Raw genomic sequence first — 17538 nt, 5'->3', positions numbered from 1 at the left:
CCAGTCATGAGGTGCTTATATACAGGTGCTAAGCTATTGCGGTAGGCCTTAACTTTAGAGTACTGCAATATTGTTCTTCGAGAGATATGACTGCTGCGATGTAATAAGTATGAAGGTTCCAATCCCGCTCTGTTCTCCTCACATGGGCGTCGACCACGACATGTTTTGATTGTTTCGATATTATAAATCTGCAGTTATCCAAAGTAAAACTGCAGCTCTCGTTTGTTTCTTTCATTGCATATCGTCATGAGGCATTGCTCAATCTCGTCACCTTTTGCCCTAGTTTTGTTTACTATTCAGAACTGAGGGGCCTTGGGATTGCGCTTAACACATCTGCGCCTACCTCAACAGCTTTAATGGGCTGGGTTTGCTATATGCGAGAATTCCGATTACCGTTTTGTCGTTGCAGCTGACAGAATTTACCGTTGAAGCTTCCGAAGATGCTTGGCAAGTGATGGTGTTTCCCTCCCTGAAATAGTATAAACCGCACTTTCGTCAAACCGCACATAGAAGCTATACACCGCGGCCCCCAGCGTTCATCTATTCGACCGAAAAGAAAAAACGCATGCCCAGCGCTGGGCCATCGACTGCATTCCTGCTTTTTTCATGTGAAACGCGCTTCCTTAACGGCTCTCGGGCAACCACAGGTGAGCGTAAGAAATTTGAGTAGCTACAAAATAACGCACACCCAACATTAATCACTATAATAAAAGTTCTGTACTACTAGATACTTTGCTTCAAGTATCCGAAAGTTGGCGCACGAATGATAAAGTTGTAGCAAAGCATCCCCTCGTTCACGCACGGCTTGACACTGCTGCTTTCTTTTTTTGTTCTTTTTTTTTCTTTTGCGCACGAGGTTTTGTCAAGGTGTTGTTGGGCTTTACTCAGTTTCATTGTCGTCAGTTTTCATTTCCGAAAAATGTTGTTCGTAGCTGTTTAGCGCTTTATTATCCGCTATTTTTCATACAAAAGCTGTGTTTGAGGTATTGCAGCAGTCTAGGCTGTAATGACTAGTATTGTAGGAAGGAAGGAAGAAAACAAAAGAAAAGGCAAGGAGGTTATCCAGGCACATGCCCGGTTGACTACCCTACGCTGGTGGAGTGGGAAAGGGGAGTATTAAGATGAGAGAGAGAGAGATCAAGGAAAGATGGAAACGATCCGTAAATGCATTTACGCGTATGTAGCGGTGACACTCTACAAAAGTCAGAGGCGTTCACATAGGCCGGTAGTCCTCAAAAGACAAAAAGTGCTTTAACTGCCTTGTAAGCCGACGAGCGATCGGGACGATGCTCCAGCATCATCTGCACGGAGAGCAGCCGATCGTCCAATCGTCGCAACGCGTCAGAAAGTGCTCGTCTCTCAGAGGCAAATCGAGGGCAGCAGCATAGCAAATGATCGACGTCTTCTTCGGTACCGCAGACCTCGCATGCTGCACTGTCGGTCACTCCAATTAGCATCGTGTACACCTTCGTGAAGGAAACCACCAACCAAAGCCGACCAAGAAACGAAGCTTCACGTCTACGAAGTCCGGACGAAGGTCCGAGTTCCAGTGAAGGGTTTATTTGGTGGAGTCGCGTATGTCTTATGCTTGGCGTGTTCCACTCCACCAGACAGAGACTACGTTCCAGGTGACAAAGCTGCCTTGCAGCGTCTGTACTTGAGAGAGGAGTGAGAACGTTGTGTTCTTCTTGACGGGATGCGCGAACCGCGTTGCCTGCGGATTCATTTCCACTGATCCCACAATGACCAGGTAGCCTGAAAATTAACCTCGTGGCCTGTCTCTTTGACGTGGTGATGAAGCTTGACAATTTCGTACGCGAGCTGTTCGTGGCATCCGCGTCGGAAAAATGACCGCATTCACTGTAAGGCAATACCTCAGGCAATACCTCAGGTTTAGAGTCGGTAAACAGCCTATTTGCTCGGTCTCTTAGAAGCGATATACTCTAGGGCACCTAGGAGAGCCGTACCTTCTGCCGCCGTAGATGTAGTGACAAGCGATAGCCCTTCATTCGCAGGGTTATTCCTCGAGCTGGTATCACAACCGCACCTCTAGAACTGGACACTGTAGTCGAGCCATCTGTGTAGATGTGCACGTGGTTACTGTTGATTTCTTGCGAGAAAAGTAGGCTCAATTGTTTTAGTGCCGAAGCAGACAAATCTGATTTCTTCTGTTGTCCAAGATTGTAAGACGTACTTGCGGAAGGGTCAGGCACCACGGAGGACACACCGGCTTCTCTGCAGGCGTATGCCCTGCCGTAAATGATACACGATGCGCAGAGAAAATCGCGCTAGATGTCGTACGGGGCCTTTCAGCAGCGAGGTTCGCCAGCTGGCAGGAAGCGTCACTGGCATATTGCCTGAGGTAACTACGAATCGTTTCAATGGTGATGTGCCTCGTGATCGAGTAGTCCTGAGCAATGGCAATGGCATCAGCCATGGGCGCGCTGCGTGGTAAACCAAGGCATATCCTGACAGCCTGGGCTTGAATGCTTTGGAGCGCACGCAGGTTACTTTTGCAAGTATTGGACATTGCAGGTACACTGTACCGCAGGAATCCAATAGGCAATGCCCTGTAGAGCTGTAACAGACTGTACGGACACTCCCCATGAGCAGCTCACGAAGAGTAACTGCTTGCTTCGCTTTCGAAACTCGCAGCGCACCCACGGCCGCAGAGGGCGATATGGGTTAAATATAACTGAGTATAATATACAAAAATACGTAACTTGTGCTTCATGTTGGTGTGCTAGGATCATACAAGAAAACATATTTTTTGCGAAAAATAAAAATAAACGGGGCATCGGCCCCCACAGTGGTAGATGCGAAGGGGGAAACAAGTTTGGAAAAGACAGGTGCAAGGGTCACAGGACCCAGCTTCCACGAAGTAGTTTTGGGAAGGGGAGGGGACAAAACAGCAGCAGTGGCACGCGCTAGAAACCGAGGCAGTGGCCAGGTGCGCGACAGTCCAGCAGAAAAGTCGGAGCACGTGATAATCGCCGGGGACTCGAATTTAGTTAGATGCGCAGAAGCAGTCAAGGAAAGGGTGAGAGGCGACAAACGAGTTTTAATAGGGAAGTTGCCGGGACATAGGCTGGGATCAGTGAGGAGTCAAGCCAGCACAAAACTCGCAACTAAGGCTAATGGGCGTAACCTCGTGATAATCGCGGGAGGTCTAAACGACGTCTTGAATGAAGAATCAGCCGAACTAGCGACCACATTGGCGAAAGGGGTCGATGACATGCGCGCCATTTCCCCTCAGGTGCAGATAGTGGTATGCACAATACCGGATGTGCCGGTGCGTGACGGCAACCTGCAAAGAGCGGTTGTCGGCGCAAACAAAGAGATATGGCAGATGGGTAGAGAGAAAGGCATCGAGGTAGTGGAAATAAACAGAGAGGTGCACAGGTGTGGTGGTTTTCGAAGAAACGGAATACACTTCTATAGGAGGCTTGTTCATGAGGTGGGTTGGCGACTTGCAGGACGCGCAGTAGCTTTTCTGGGGGGCACGCGGGCCCTTCGGTGCCCAGGGTAGCTTGTAATGAGGAAAACAACCAGGGGGACTCTTTGACAGGCAGTATAGCGAAAAACCAGAGAAAAGGTAAAATAAAGGAGAAGGCGCGTGTTGCAATTAGTTACATTAACATGCAGGGTGGCAGAAAAAAGACAAAATGGTTAGAGATTGAGGGACAGTTAAACTATGAACAGATAGGTGTTTATGCGGTTACAGAAACACACCTTAGAGACTTGGAAGAGCCACCACATATTGACAATTATATTTGGGAAGGATGTAACAGGGTCACATCAGAAAGGAGAGGTGGGGGTGTTGAAATGCTACTTCACAGCAGTACAAAATGGGATAGAGTGAAACAAACGTGTTCAGAGCACATATGGGTTTCGGGCACATTAGGTGGAAAGTAAACGTGACTAGGTGTAGCTTACTTGTGGACGGGCAATAACTGCAGAGAAAAGAATCTGGAGATAGTGAAATGCATAAGCACCGATATTAAAGAATTTGGTCATGATGCCGAAATAATCCTTCTAGGGGACATGAACGCTCACATTCAAGACCTTGGCGGATATTCAGACACCAATGGCAAGTTATTGCTAGATATCTGCGAGCAACATAGTTTTGAGATAGTTAGCGTGGGGCCTAAGTGTGAGGGGCAGATCACGTGGGAAGTCGGAAACAGGCAATCGAGCATTGATTATTGTCTCATGACAGAAGGAATATATGACAAACATAGAGAGATGAGAATAGACGAGGAAGGCATTAACAGCTTGGGTAGTGATCATAAACGCATAATATTACAAATGGGATATAAAACTGAAAATAAGAGCATAGAATCAACGTTTGGCAGCTTGTATCTAAATGACAAACAAATAACAAATATAGCCGCAAGAGTCGATGAAAAAGTAGACGAACTACCAGGCAAACACTGGAAGTATAGTGAGCTGCTACATGTAATCACGAAAGAAATGGAAAACGAGAAGAAAACTATTTGTTGTAAAGGAAAGAGAAAGCCAAAAAGTTAGTGGAACAAGGAAATCCGGGAGACAATCGAGAAGCGACGTGAGGCATCAGCACAGACAGGCAAAAAAGGAGCAGCGGCCACAGGACGAAATCAACCAAATATGGGAAATATATTTAGAGCAAAAATCTATGGTGCAGAAATTAGTCGAGGCAAAAATTAAAGGTGAAAGTCAACGCTGGATGACAGAGATTCGCGAAAAGAAGAAGGCCGCGCCTAGGATATTTTGGAGCCACCTAAAAGCGCTGGGTAGAAAGTGTGTCACAATGCAACAACTTTTGTTAGATGAAGGAGGAAATCAATTGGAAGGGTATGAAACGCTAGGTTACATCCGAAAGATAACAGCCGATTCGTTTAAAAAGGTCGCCCCGGGGATTCCCCCGGTGAGTAAAAGTACGCAAAGGAGTGCAACCGACGAATATGTAGTGCTAGAGAATTTCAATTGGAAGAAGGCCAAAGGAAAAATTCCTAAGCGCACTACTCCGGCCTTAGATCGGGTTCCCGTCAGCCTCATTAACGAACTCGGACATAACACTAAAGAAGCACTGCTCAAAGCCGTAGAAAAGTGCTTACAGGAGAGGGAAATACCAGACAGTTGGCGAAAAAGTAAAATGAACTTTATCTATAAAGGAAGGGGAGAAAAGGATAACATTCGCTCGTATAGACCGCTAACCATTACATCGGTGCTATACAGGTTGGCGTTGCAGGCAGTAAAATTAAAAATAGAAGCGTGGGTAGAACAAAATGATATTTTGGTAGAACTTCAGAATGGATTTCGAATCGACAGGCGGTTAGACGATAATCTTTTTCTTACCCAGTGTATAGAAATATCGAAAATAGAAAACAGGCCCTTATACGTAGCTTATCTGGATATCACCGGGGCGTATGACAACGTTAATCAGAAAATTTTGTGGGATATATTGAAAGAAGTGGGCATAGGGGACGACTGTATACAGCTTTTGAGGGAAATACAGTAAAACCTCGGTGATACGAATCTCACGGGGTTACCAAAAATATTCGTATCATCCGAAATTCGTATTACCAGAAAACATGGAAAATTAGTATGCGACAAAAGAAAGTTGGCATACGTTTTCATTTAGTGTTTCTCAGGGCCGCAGCGAAGTCATTAACAGCTCTGAATGATTGCCAGTAAAGTTTTTAGACGTCAACGAACGCACTTGTTCTCGTAAATATACGGCGCATGCGCGTCTGTGTAATTAACGAACCACATGTGTTCTGCCCCGTGACCGCCAGCTGCCCCTTTCTAATCTTACTACGTTTTTCTGCATGACACTAAAGTACTACGGCGAATGTGACTTAAGAAGCGCTTTGCACTCGATAGATAGAGGCCAAGCTCCTACGCCAAGGCCGCCCGCTTCGTCTCTTGGGGTATTCGTCCACCTTTAATGGGACTTCATGACGGACCCGCAGCCCAAGTTTCAGTTTTGTTTCATAGAACGTCTGATTGCGGGGACATGGCTTGCATCGACGTGGCAGGCACGTGTTAACACAGTACAATGACGCTGCTGCCTCGAGCACAGGAGCACGCGTCAACCCGTCGGGTAAAAAAAAAACGCGGCGTCAACGTCATCTGTAATCTAAACGCGAAGGCGCCTAAAGGCCTCCAAGATTCGCGCGCACTATCTCGGAGGCAACGACGCACCGTTGATGGTCGCGCAGCGCGCATGCCCGCGCCCGCGCGTGACTGCCGCGTCTTCCGCGACAGCGCGGGCAGCACCTGTTCGTACCTGTGCGCTAGCGTATGTTCGTATCAAACGTCGCGGGTGCAAATCGGTTCGCAACAACAGTGCTCCAGTACATTGCAGGCTAATGGGCCTTAGCCGGGACCACAGAAAAATTCGTATCACCCCGAAATTCGTACGAGCCGTAATCGTATCACCGAGGTTTTACTGTATACCGAGAAAATACAGTTTGTATAGAATGGGAAGGAATAAGTAGCAAGGACAGCGTTGAAATTAGCAAGGGGCTGAGACAGGGATGTCCTTTGTCCCTGCCGTTATTCATGCTGTACATTGTGAGGATGGAAAAAGCGCTAGAAAGTAGCAACATTGGATTTAATTTGTCACACAAACAGGTCGGCACGATAGTTGAGCAGAAGCTTTCAGGTCTATTTTATGCTGATGATATTGTCTTATTTGCGGACAGTCAAGATGATATACAGCGACTGGCAGATAGATGCGGAAGGGAATGTGAGGCTCTAGGACTAGGATTTAGTGCAACAAAATGTGGATTGATGGTATTCAATGATCACGAAGACCATGCGGTCTTAATACAGAACCACAAAATACCGAGGGTAAGCGAGTACAAGTACCTCGGAGTATGAGTAAATGAGGGGGACAGATATATGAGGTACAAGAGAAAGCATCGGTAGCAAAGGGAAATAGGAATGCTGCAATTATGAAGCACAGAGCTTTATGGGGGTACAATAGGTACGAGGTGCTTCGAGGGCTGTGGAAGGGTGTGATGGTCCCGGGGCTTACATTTGGGAACTCAGTGGTGTGCATGAAGTCAGAGGTACAATCAGGAATGGATGTAAATCAAAGGACGGTGGGCCGCCTCGCGTTGGGCGCTCACGGGAAGACGACAATTGAGGCTGTAAAGGTGATATGTGATGGACAGGCTTTGAAGTGAGGGAAGCTCAGAGCAAAATGAGATTCGAAGAGAGGCTGAGGAAAATGAAGAAGAGTAGATGGGCAGAGAAGGTTTTGAGGTATTTGTATAGAAAAAGCGTTGACACGCAGTGGAGAAAGAGAACGAGGAGGCTCACCAGTAAATATACGGCTAGCAGTGCGGGCGATATGGCAACAAGGAGCATTCAGCGGAAGGTCAGAGAGGCGGAGAGGACTTATTGGATGACAGCGATGGAAAAGAAGCCGGATCTGAGTAACTACCGAAAGGGAAAAAACGAAATAAGGAGGGAAAGGTTTTATGATAATTCAAGGGGAAGCGCTTTACTGTTTGAGGCAAGGTCGGGCTGCCTTAGAACGCGTAGTTATAAAGCGAGATTCAGTAACGAAGAAGAACAATGTACATGCTGCGGGGGAACTAAGGAAACGATGGAACATGTACTGATTGAATGTGGCGATATTCACCCAGGTATACGTGTGGGCACGAGTCTACATAAAGCCTTGGATTTTAGGGACAACAATGGAAAGCTGAACACGTCCGCGATAGAAATAAGTAAGAGACGGTTAGAGTATTGGTGGCAGAAAAGTAGAGATAAAGTACAAAAATAAATAATGGGGGAAAATAAGGTCATTCTGCCTTAAGAGGCAGAGAGATGGAGCGTGAATTTATATCTTTTTTTGTGTAATAACATCGATTTAATCAATGTAGATAAGGTATTAGGCCAACATGAAACAATGAATTTTTTTTTTCTTCGAGCCTGGTGGCAGACATGTTACCGCCCCGTTATAAAGGGGACGCTCATAGCATCCATCCATCCATCCGAAATCCTGGGGATGATTCGGTTCTGACTTCTAGCTTCCGCCTGTGCTGGCCATGCGAAATTTCACCAAAAAAACGATATGGCAACTGGCTGAAACGTCAGCCATGCAAAGCAGCCGCTCACACACCACAGCAGCGAATTAATCGTGTTGGTTCATCATAGTGATGGACCGCGCATTCGTGCGACAAGGAACAAGGACGGGAAAGACTTCCATAAACCTTTTTTCGAGAAAAGAACGGCTAATATACCAGAGGCTTACTTCCTAAATTAACAAGATTGACGGGCTAAAATGGTTCTTTTTGCCGTCACGCAACGTTTCCTAACAGAGTATGGGCCGTTGTTTTCTAAAAAAAAAACAAGTTGGAAATTCGCGCTATTTCTCCCCTTATTCCTTGTCACTCCTTTTCGCTATTCATTATTTTTTAGACTCACATATGATACACCGCAAGGATGCATGATCGTAACACTTCTGTTCAAGACCGAAAGTCATCAAACTCTGCGAGGGGAAAGCTCTGACACCGTGGTGGGTGGAGTTTCGCGCTACTTAATCAGTTTGATAGCAAACACGGCATTCTGTATATTAGCATCGGACAGTTGTAATTTGTTGTCCATGCTTACGTCGTTTACAGGTGCAGGGTGAACAAAGCCATTGGTTGAAGAACAGCACCGCTAGTAATGACGTCTTTTGGCGTTTTGTCCAACTGCAACGCATTTGTAAATTTTTTCAGTCTCGTCAACGTTCTCGCTGAAGGAAAAATAATGAAAGTGTGGCGCGTTACCGACTATGTCTCTTTCAGTGCTTTACACCAGCAGTTCATCAGAACCTGTAAGTCAGTACAGTATTAGCTACATGTGCGTTTGGTTAGGCTCTGCATAATCGGATGTCGGCACTAGCACTTTTGCTCATGTATACTTCTTCGGTAAACCGTACTCCACACACACGGTGACAGGTACTTCAAACTTCTCGCTATCGTAACCTCGACTTGCACTGCCTGTTTTGCAATGAGCTGACAATTCCGACGTCCCCGCAAGCATGGGTGCAGTGAGCCGTCATGCGCAAATGAAGAGGGAGAGTTGAAGGTTTAGCGTGACGTCACTGCTGCTTTTGTACTGCGTGGAATATTCGCCCCTAAACCGTACACAATCAAGGAAGGCACTGGCGTTGATTGTCAGCTTGACGTAACTGTGACGCCTCTTGCCCAAGCCAATAGGAGGTCCCCCGCCTTGGGAAAAGCTAACGCCCTTCACACCTACCCTTGTCGCTGCTTAACAACGCTAAGCCACTGACAAAGAGCAAAAAAGCCACAGCGAACCAGTTCCTTGTCGAGAACAAAATATGGCTAAAATGCGCTTCAGCTTGACGTAGCTGCCGAAACAATCCCTCCTATCCTTTGTCTGCTGTCGCTCAATTGTCAAACAGCTGCAGTTTGCATGCGGCTCTTAGATAAAAAGAAAATGAAAACGTTCCTGCTTATACATCAATGCGGTTTAGCTACAAGGACTGCCTGTAAAAGCCAATAAAAACAAGGGTGGTTTTTACGTATAATGTAACGACGATTGTAGTATGTCGATGTCACTTCTTTTCGCTTTACGCCAATGGTCAGAACGACATTCCTCTCGCATTCTCATCGATGACAAGACTGAGTAACTCAGGCGTTACACTGGCCTATAATTTTACGCAAAAGCTGAAGCCGTAAATATATTTTCCCTTTGGCCTCGGTCTACAGACAATGTAATATTTTGTTCCCTTCATTCCCTTTTAGCGAGTTGCGAGAGAGCCGGCTGTGCTCAGCTTAATCGTTTTCATAAAGTCAGCTTCGTTGCCGCGAAGACTAAAGCCTCGAGGAGGCGTACGCGTGAAAACGAGCCAGAACGCACCGTGTACTCTGCACTCGGCGTCAGGTGCCCACGGAGGAAGAGGAGGCACGCCCGGACAATCTGCGAGTTGCCGCGCATTTTTTTTTTTTTTTCGTGTCGCTGCAGCGTTGCTAGCTATCAGTGTTCTAGGTATCGCAATGGCCACATCTAAAAATGCGTCCAAGGTTGCGAACGGTTAGCATTACTTTTCACTTGCAATCCCTTGTTTTATCAGTTTTACCGAATATTTGAGCGCTCCTAGTTGCGCAACCAGGTGAAACGCAGCAATAAAGGTATACTTTGCCGATTTTCTTAGGTCCGCGGATCTTACACTGTAAACCACTTTGCACCCTTAAAGCGATTTCAAGCAACCAAAACAGCCTTTCACTTAAAATAATTAGGAAAAATTAGGGTGTAAGGTTCTTTTATCTCCATAAACAACCATTTCGTTTGCATGGGGAGTATTTTACCTATAATGCCCTTTAGGAGCTAAGGGTGTTATGGTTTATCAAAACACCTGTGGCCCCTACGCCAGGAGTTCCAGCTGATAACTGGAACTCAATAATTAAAGAAGTGTTGAATATAAGGCGGCTTTCGACTAAGAGATTTATGTTTTTAAGCACTATCTTCAAGCCCGCCATAAGTTCACTCGTATTATGTGACTGATTAATTATGCAGAACAGAAATATCCCTACCGGCACTGAACGGCGGCTGAAGATACTATGGCTATATAGCAGATAGTCGACATAGATTGCGTAAAGCAAGCGCTCTGTCCACCTGGTGTTTTACTAACCTATGTTTGAGTGTTCGGTTGGGTGTGTAGGTGGCATTCTATCCTTCGATAATCATGCAATTAAATTTTCCCTAAGAGGTAGACTATCTTTTTTTTCGTTTTTAGGTGTTTAGACTGGTAACCGTCAACCCAGCCCGCCGCCCCATGCTTGATTTGTGAAAATGCAATTTTTCCGACGGTGTTAGTTACAGGCACGGTAAAACCCCCTTAAGGGTGTAAAATGGTTTACTCTGTAGTGAATACTGACATATTGTAGATAATGTAAGATCTTCTTCGTCACCGCCGGGAGAAGTGTAAGGGAGCTCGGGCCCCGGCTCCGTAGTAGTCGCTTATGCTGCTTCAGCTTTAAACTTTTCAGCACCCTCACTCGAGGAACTCCCCCCAAGCCTATTCTCAAACTTTCTGCATGGTTTTACGAGCTACAGTGTGGATAGATCTTCGGAAAAGCGCGTGCGTCTCGTTGTCATTACCTGCCGTGTAGCGTGGGCTGGCGGTAGCGAACGAGAAACGCAGCTGCGAGTAGCGCTGGGTCGTTGATTCCCGCAACCGGCAGCACCTGCTGTTGGCTACAAAGGTGTCACTGGCTCCTTCAATCACGACTCCATCGTCGTTCCGCGTACGCCGCCTCCCGGCACCTGCATTCCCGCAGCTGCGATTTATTCCGCCGCAATTCCTCAATCCAAAACGGAAGCAGCGCTCTTTGGCCAATTGTTAACATGCTCTCACTTGCATGTCATCTATCGCGCAAAAATATTAAAGGATTTTCGGCACGAACCATGCAACCCACAGATCCGGCCTCATGTCTCACTGCCAATGCGTGCGCTGGAATCTTCGTTCAACGTCCAAATAATAATAATAATAATAATAATAATAATAATAATAATAATAATAATAATAATAATAATAATAATAATAATAATAATGTATCGGATTCCTTACCATGCACCTAAACATAAGTACATGGGCCTCCAGCATTCCGGCTCCATCGAAATGCGACCGCAGTGGCCGGCAACGAACCCGCGACCTTCTGGTCAACAGCCGAGCACAGTAACTATACTTTAACATCGCGGTGGCTTATTAAACATCACGTACTCGAAAGCCGCCTTAGGTGCGCGATATTGCTGCAGTAAACATTTGCTCGACAGGTTGAGAACGCTGAATTGATCGAAAACGTCGTTTTATTTATCAAGAAACAAAGCAACACTTCGGGAGCAATAACAGAAAAATCAATTGGAGTGGCTACCTCCGAGAGAGCACCGGTGTAATTTATGTATTCATTGAGTCAGCTACTTGTTACGTACTTAACTGTTGGGTGACTGCAGAGAGATAACGGAACGGATTCATAATATTTCACAGGACAGGTTAAACTGGAGATAATTGGGGGAGGCCTTCGTCCTGCAGCGGACTAAAACAGGCCGAGATTGACGTAAATTACCAGCAAGCGTGAGTTCAGCTGCTCAAAACTAAACAGTGTGGGCACAAACTTTCGTGCTACGAGTAGTTCTCACTCATCATGCCATAAGGCGACACGATTAAAGCGTACAGTAACACAGACAATGAACTTTGCAGGAAATGTTCAAGTAAATTATTAAAGCATATTTAGCAAAAGCAAAGGCTATTCTTATCATTGAGATCGCATTACTATAGTAATGCGATCTCAATGAAAGCAACGTCCTGAATGAACTCTCTGGCTTGCTACTGAAATCCATATTTTTGTATTTGTCTGCTCCATCGAAGCCGCCAATTACGTGTGTGGGTGTTCGTGCGCGTATGTTCGTGTGTTTTATGTGCGAGTGCGCGCGCGAGTGCCTGAGGGCGTGTGTGTGTGTGTGTGTGTGTGTATGTGTGTGTGTGCGTGTGTGCGTGTGTGTGTATGTGTGTGTGCGTGTGTGTGTGTGTATGTGTGTGTGTGTGTGTGTGTGTGTGTGTGTGTGTGTGTGTGTGTGTGTGTGTGTGTGTGTGTGTGTGCGCGTGTGTGCGTGCGTGCGTGCGTGCGTGCGTGCGTGCGTGCGTGCGTGCGCCAGGCGTGGATACCCAATCCCGAATTTAGTTTGTTTCGTGACTTGAAATCTTAATGCTGGCCGCCTGCTTCATCGATCGTTACATGTGCGCTGTGAATATTCACTGAAATTTATGAATACATCGAAAAGCATAGAAACCGTTACCAGCATCTGATTGGAAGGCGCAGTCGCTTCTGTGGAAGCCCGTGCAGTCCCATAGCATCCTAAAGGGTGCAGTCCCTTTTCTACTACGGAGGTGAATTTCCTTACTACGTCGTTGCATTTCTTGCTTCTTGAGGGATGTTTCAATGTATATCGCAAAACACATATTATGGCGCTGCCCATAAGCACCTATGTGTGCGCTGGACCTCAAGTGACCTTGGCAGGTTTGGAATGGTGCATTTGCAAACATTGAAAAAGTCACATGACCTCCTTCTCCCACTGCTGGGTGCGCGGAAGCTCGTGCTCAAGCCTGAAGACAGGGAAAAGAACGCTAGCGTGGTGCTTGGCTACATCCAGAGGTACCGGCATACAATCCTGGATACTCGCGTGGATTTCGCCCTTGACCCGCTAATCTCTGCTACCACTTTGACATTAGCGACCTCCCAGGAGACCCGGCGACAGAGTGCGCAGTGAACACTTCATCGCGCTGACAATAGACGAAAGCTACGTAGAAGGAACATCGTAGAAGGAGCTACGTAGAAGAAAACTACGTAGAAGGACCTCCGTGCGCGAAGCAGCCTTTGATAACTCGTTCAACTTATGTTTGGGGGCACTAAAAGCGCCCCGCGTTAGGTGGCAGCCACGTGGTATTTTTTTTTTAAATTCGCGCACTTTAATGAAAGGCCGTAAGAAAATTAAGCAGGGGACTTATCTTACCACAGATTGAAAAATTCGATGTTTCTGAACAAGCGCTGCAACTTTTGTATTGAAGACTTTGCTCTAGAGTTACTTTTTAAAAAGTTCATTAAACAACCTTTGTTAATAGCCGATCTTGTCGGATTGGAAAAATATTCTGACGCGCTCTACATGGCTCAGAACAATGCTGCGCTAATTGGAGACGCGTATCACCAATGTCTAATTTTTTAATACTTGGTGCTTTTTAGCTCAAACACCCTGTAGTATATGAGGCCGAGCATGTTGTTACAATAGAGTGCCGAGCACCGCCACGGTGGTCTAGTGGTTATGGCGCTCGACTGCTGACCCGAAGGCCGCGGGATCGAATCCCGGCCGCGGCGGCTGCATTTTCGATGGAGGCGAAAATGTTTGAGGTGCGCGTTAAAGAACCCCAGGTGGTCGAAATTTCCCGCGCCCTCCACTACGGCGTCTCTCATAATCATATCGTGGTATTGGGACGTCAAACCCCAGATATTATTATTACAATGGAGTGCCGATATTATACCGAAAGAAACCACCAAAAAATATGGGGAGCTATTGCAGAATTTACAAGCAATGACTCAAATAAGCAAACGCGGAATTCTTCTGGGCTATCCTAAGATGAAGTATCCGCCAATCTGTTGCCATTGCTTCACCGTGTTGAGTAAGCATGCTTAGAGGATTAAGCTATGAAGAAAAGATTAACACAACAAGGTGGCTCCTTTGTCTGACTGGTACAACATAATCAACAAGGAAAATGTTTTTTCATTGCGCAGAATCCTTGAACCAATGTAAGGCTAAGATACATATAGTGCTCTGTCCGATCTTGTCCTCTCTTTCCTTCAAGCTTTCTGAGTACTGAAAAAGGTTTTGCTTCTCACGTAAGACCAGCACATCCGCACTAGTGTGTCTAGTGATCGGCTGTTTTCGATGTCAGGAGGAGTCGTAAGATGCACAAAAGTGTCGCTGCTTTGCGAACATGCTAAGCCGAACATACTAATTTTTAATGGCAACATCAAATAAGTGCATATGTGGTAATCCCGAGAAATATTAGTGTGTTACAAAGCATAAATTTCTTGTATATTATTTGCTGTACAACCAACTTACTTTTCCATGTCTGGCAGGTGAACAAAATCTTTCTTTTTTTTTTGCAAGAGTGAGTAGTTGTACTATTGGTATTTCGAAAATACTTGAAGAACATTCCATTCTATGCGCACGTGGTTTCATTATTCGAATTCGCTTCGAAGTTGACAATTTGATATTCACACACTCCTAGACATAAGACCTTTCCGGAACGCCCTGTGTAATTCCACAAAAGCTTTTCTAACAGACTAAGAAGAGAGCGTGGAGTGCACAGAGGAAGAATAATTTGTTAAAATGTCTCGGCCAAGAGTGACGTCATAAGGCAGTCGCTCAAGAACGGCAAGTAATGCGGATGTGTACCTTGCGATCGTGTCACGAGCAGAGAACACCCGGAGGACGGCATGGGCGCCTCTGTCTGTCACTCAGAATACGCGATAGCGCAGGTGTGACCACCTTTCACAAGCGGCGTCGAAGGCCAGAGCTCATTGCAGAAGTTTGAATGGCAGTGTTCGCGAATTCACAGGTGGGCAAGCCGTGAACTTGAACGTGCCGCGTGCGCCGTCTGGTCGGCAAAGTGAATAGAGGGCCTTGAGAAATCTCCGGGTGCGGCTGCATCGTCTACTTTTTCGAAGGCACGGCGCCATGGTTCATCGGTGACGGAGCGTGGCGAGACAGCAGGAAGCGCGAATACGGCCAGCGGAAGTGAGGCCAATGTGACTGGCGATCTCGCGGGGAGGGCGACGGGATGGACCATGTCGTGCCAGTTGCAGGATGTGTGGCATAAAACGGTGCGATCAAAGCGGCAAAGATGAGCAAATGCTAGACCCGTAGTGGTAATCACCGGCGCTTCCCACAATACGGAGCAAGAGGGCTAACACGGCGGCATTTAAAACAGATAGGGCGATCGAGAGCAACCTTTGCGAGTTCCCAGTGTTACGAGTAAAAAGCAGTAGAGTAGAAAGATCAACGCGTGTGTTTTTATCTATTATGGACAATATTTCCAATTATTTCCAGCTACGAAAGCTAAATTCAAATGGATCGGCCTTATGTATCCTACAGTTATTTTGAAATAAAAAATTTATATTTCTGGGCGCATAATTTTCATTGAAGCGCGTTCTGAAACAGCATCCCTCACACGCATATGTCAACTGGGATGTCGGTTAAACTGGATTGTTCTCTGATTCACTCGGATATATTTTAATATTGCACCCACCCTTATCCGTTGCATCGCACCCTTCGTGATCGTTGATTTTGCGTGTTCTTGCTATAATATCTGTTGCCTCATATGTCAACACTGGTAAACTGCAAATATTGTACCCCTTCCGCTTTAAAAATAGCGGTATGTTACCGGTCATGGTATCGGAATGGCTGCCCCGTGTGCTTCAGTCCATCCTTTTTAGTCAATGAATTTCCTCTACATGAGTAAGCTCCTACGTTACGATTGGCCCAGATATACATAGTCTTCTATAGATTCCAGGGTACGGTTGCTGAATGTGAACTCCCGGTCTTTCGTCAGGCCGCTAAACATTATACTTGTCTGTTGCCTTTTTTTGTTTTCCTTCTTGAATACTTTCCAGGTTAGGCATTCAGTCATCTCCTTGCAACCCAACGTCGACGTCATTATATATGAAGAGCGCAATGTCATCTGCGAAAAGTACGTTGCTGCAATATTATCCGCTGATTTTCATTTCCATATCTTCTTTATCGATTCATTTCAATACTACTAAGCATGCAGATAGCAACATTGTAAAGGGGTCAGGCAAGGATCGCAAGCACGGCAGCTGTCGCGTTATTTTAGAACTTGGCTAAGGTATTCAGATATTACTCAAGTAGTGCTTTGCGACGCATAGCTTGCAAATATGCTGGTATCTGTACTCAATATATCATTTAGAAGTGCTTAACATATCAAAGCCACAGAAAGAGGTTTCTTGTATTTAGTAGACTTCTCAATAGCAGATTGACTACATAGTTGTAATTCATCGGAGAGCATTCTTTCCAGAAGCCAGCTTGCTCTCTGGGTTATAGTAAAATTTTTAACTAGCCGTATTCGAAATCGCCTTTGTACATACTGTGTTTATTAATGTAACTAACCTGATGGGTATCTAACTCTTCGAGTTTTTTACGTCTGTCTTGTAGCATATTGATAGAATGTCGACGATGTTCCAGCCCGTTACTACACTTCATCTCTTCAGACATTACATATAGAGTCGAAAGGTTATTTAATACAAAATCCCCTCTCTATTTGATATAGCCGGCAATTAGGCGGCCCTCTGTAGCCTTTTTTACCCGGGAACATGCTGTGTGGAGCACGTCTAAGCCCATGGATAGTCAGACATCGAACTTTACTGTCCGGTTCGACCTTTGGTTCCCCTCGTGTTTGGGTGGCATTGCGCATTGTACAGTGTGCCACTTGACTACGTCATTGGAATTGCTATTAGCATTCAACCTGCTTGTGTCAACTGATTGGATTTGACCTTTAATAAGAGCCATTTAGTCGTCTTGATGCTGCCGCCTCTTTTTTACTGCTACGTGTATCTCTTTAATGACGCACTTGGTTCCGTCCCTAAGTTTCCTCTTGTCGACCAGCGTGGACAGTTCATGAACTTGTATTTGATCTCTTGAGATAGCTTTTATAGGGGCTGTCCTAAATTCCTGTTTTTACATCGACTGCGCTTAGGTTGACCTCTCTTTATTGATTAATTTTGTTGTTGTTCCAATCAGCTTGAACCCGATCCTCAAGCTCAATAATTGAACGCTACATCTTAGCTTACCTTGGGTCTCTCTACCCTGCACTATGCCTCGGTTCCAGGAAAGTGTGAAATATATTTCTTTGTTTTTATTGCAAAACTTTACCGAGAGAATATAGTAACAATTATTTTCTGTCCGTCCGTCACGTAAGATGAAGAGGTCTAAATGAACAAACGAAATAATTTA

General features: G+C 45.7%; 1 protein-coding gene across 1 annotated transcript in view; it reads right to left on the bottom strand.

Moving 5' to 3' along the window:
* The window catches only part of LOC119395656 (uncharacterized), a 69283-nt gene extending 58061 nt beyond the window's left edge, over positions 1-11222 (bottom strand). The window contains exon 1 of the mRNA XM_037662646.2: positions 11116-11222. The gene's annotated coding sequence lies outside the window, so the exon portion shown is untranslated. The remainder of the gene's footprint in view (positions 1-11115) is intronic.
* Positions 11223-17538: the final 6316 nt, after the last annotated feature.

The sequence above is a fragment of the Rhipicephalus sanguineus genome, chromosome 6, assembly GCF_013339695.2.
Source record: "Rhipicephalus sanguineus isolate Rsan-2018 chromosome 6, BIME_Rsan_1.4, whole genome shotgun sequence".
Taxonomy (NCBI): Eukaryota; Metazoa; Arthropoda; class Arachnida; order Ixodida; family Ixodidae; genus Rhipicephalus; species Rhipicephalus sanguineus.
The sequence above is the reverse complement of the archived record's forward strand: the minus strand, read 5'-3'. Positions and strand labels throughout refer to the sequence as shown.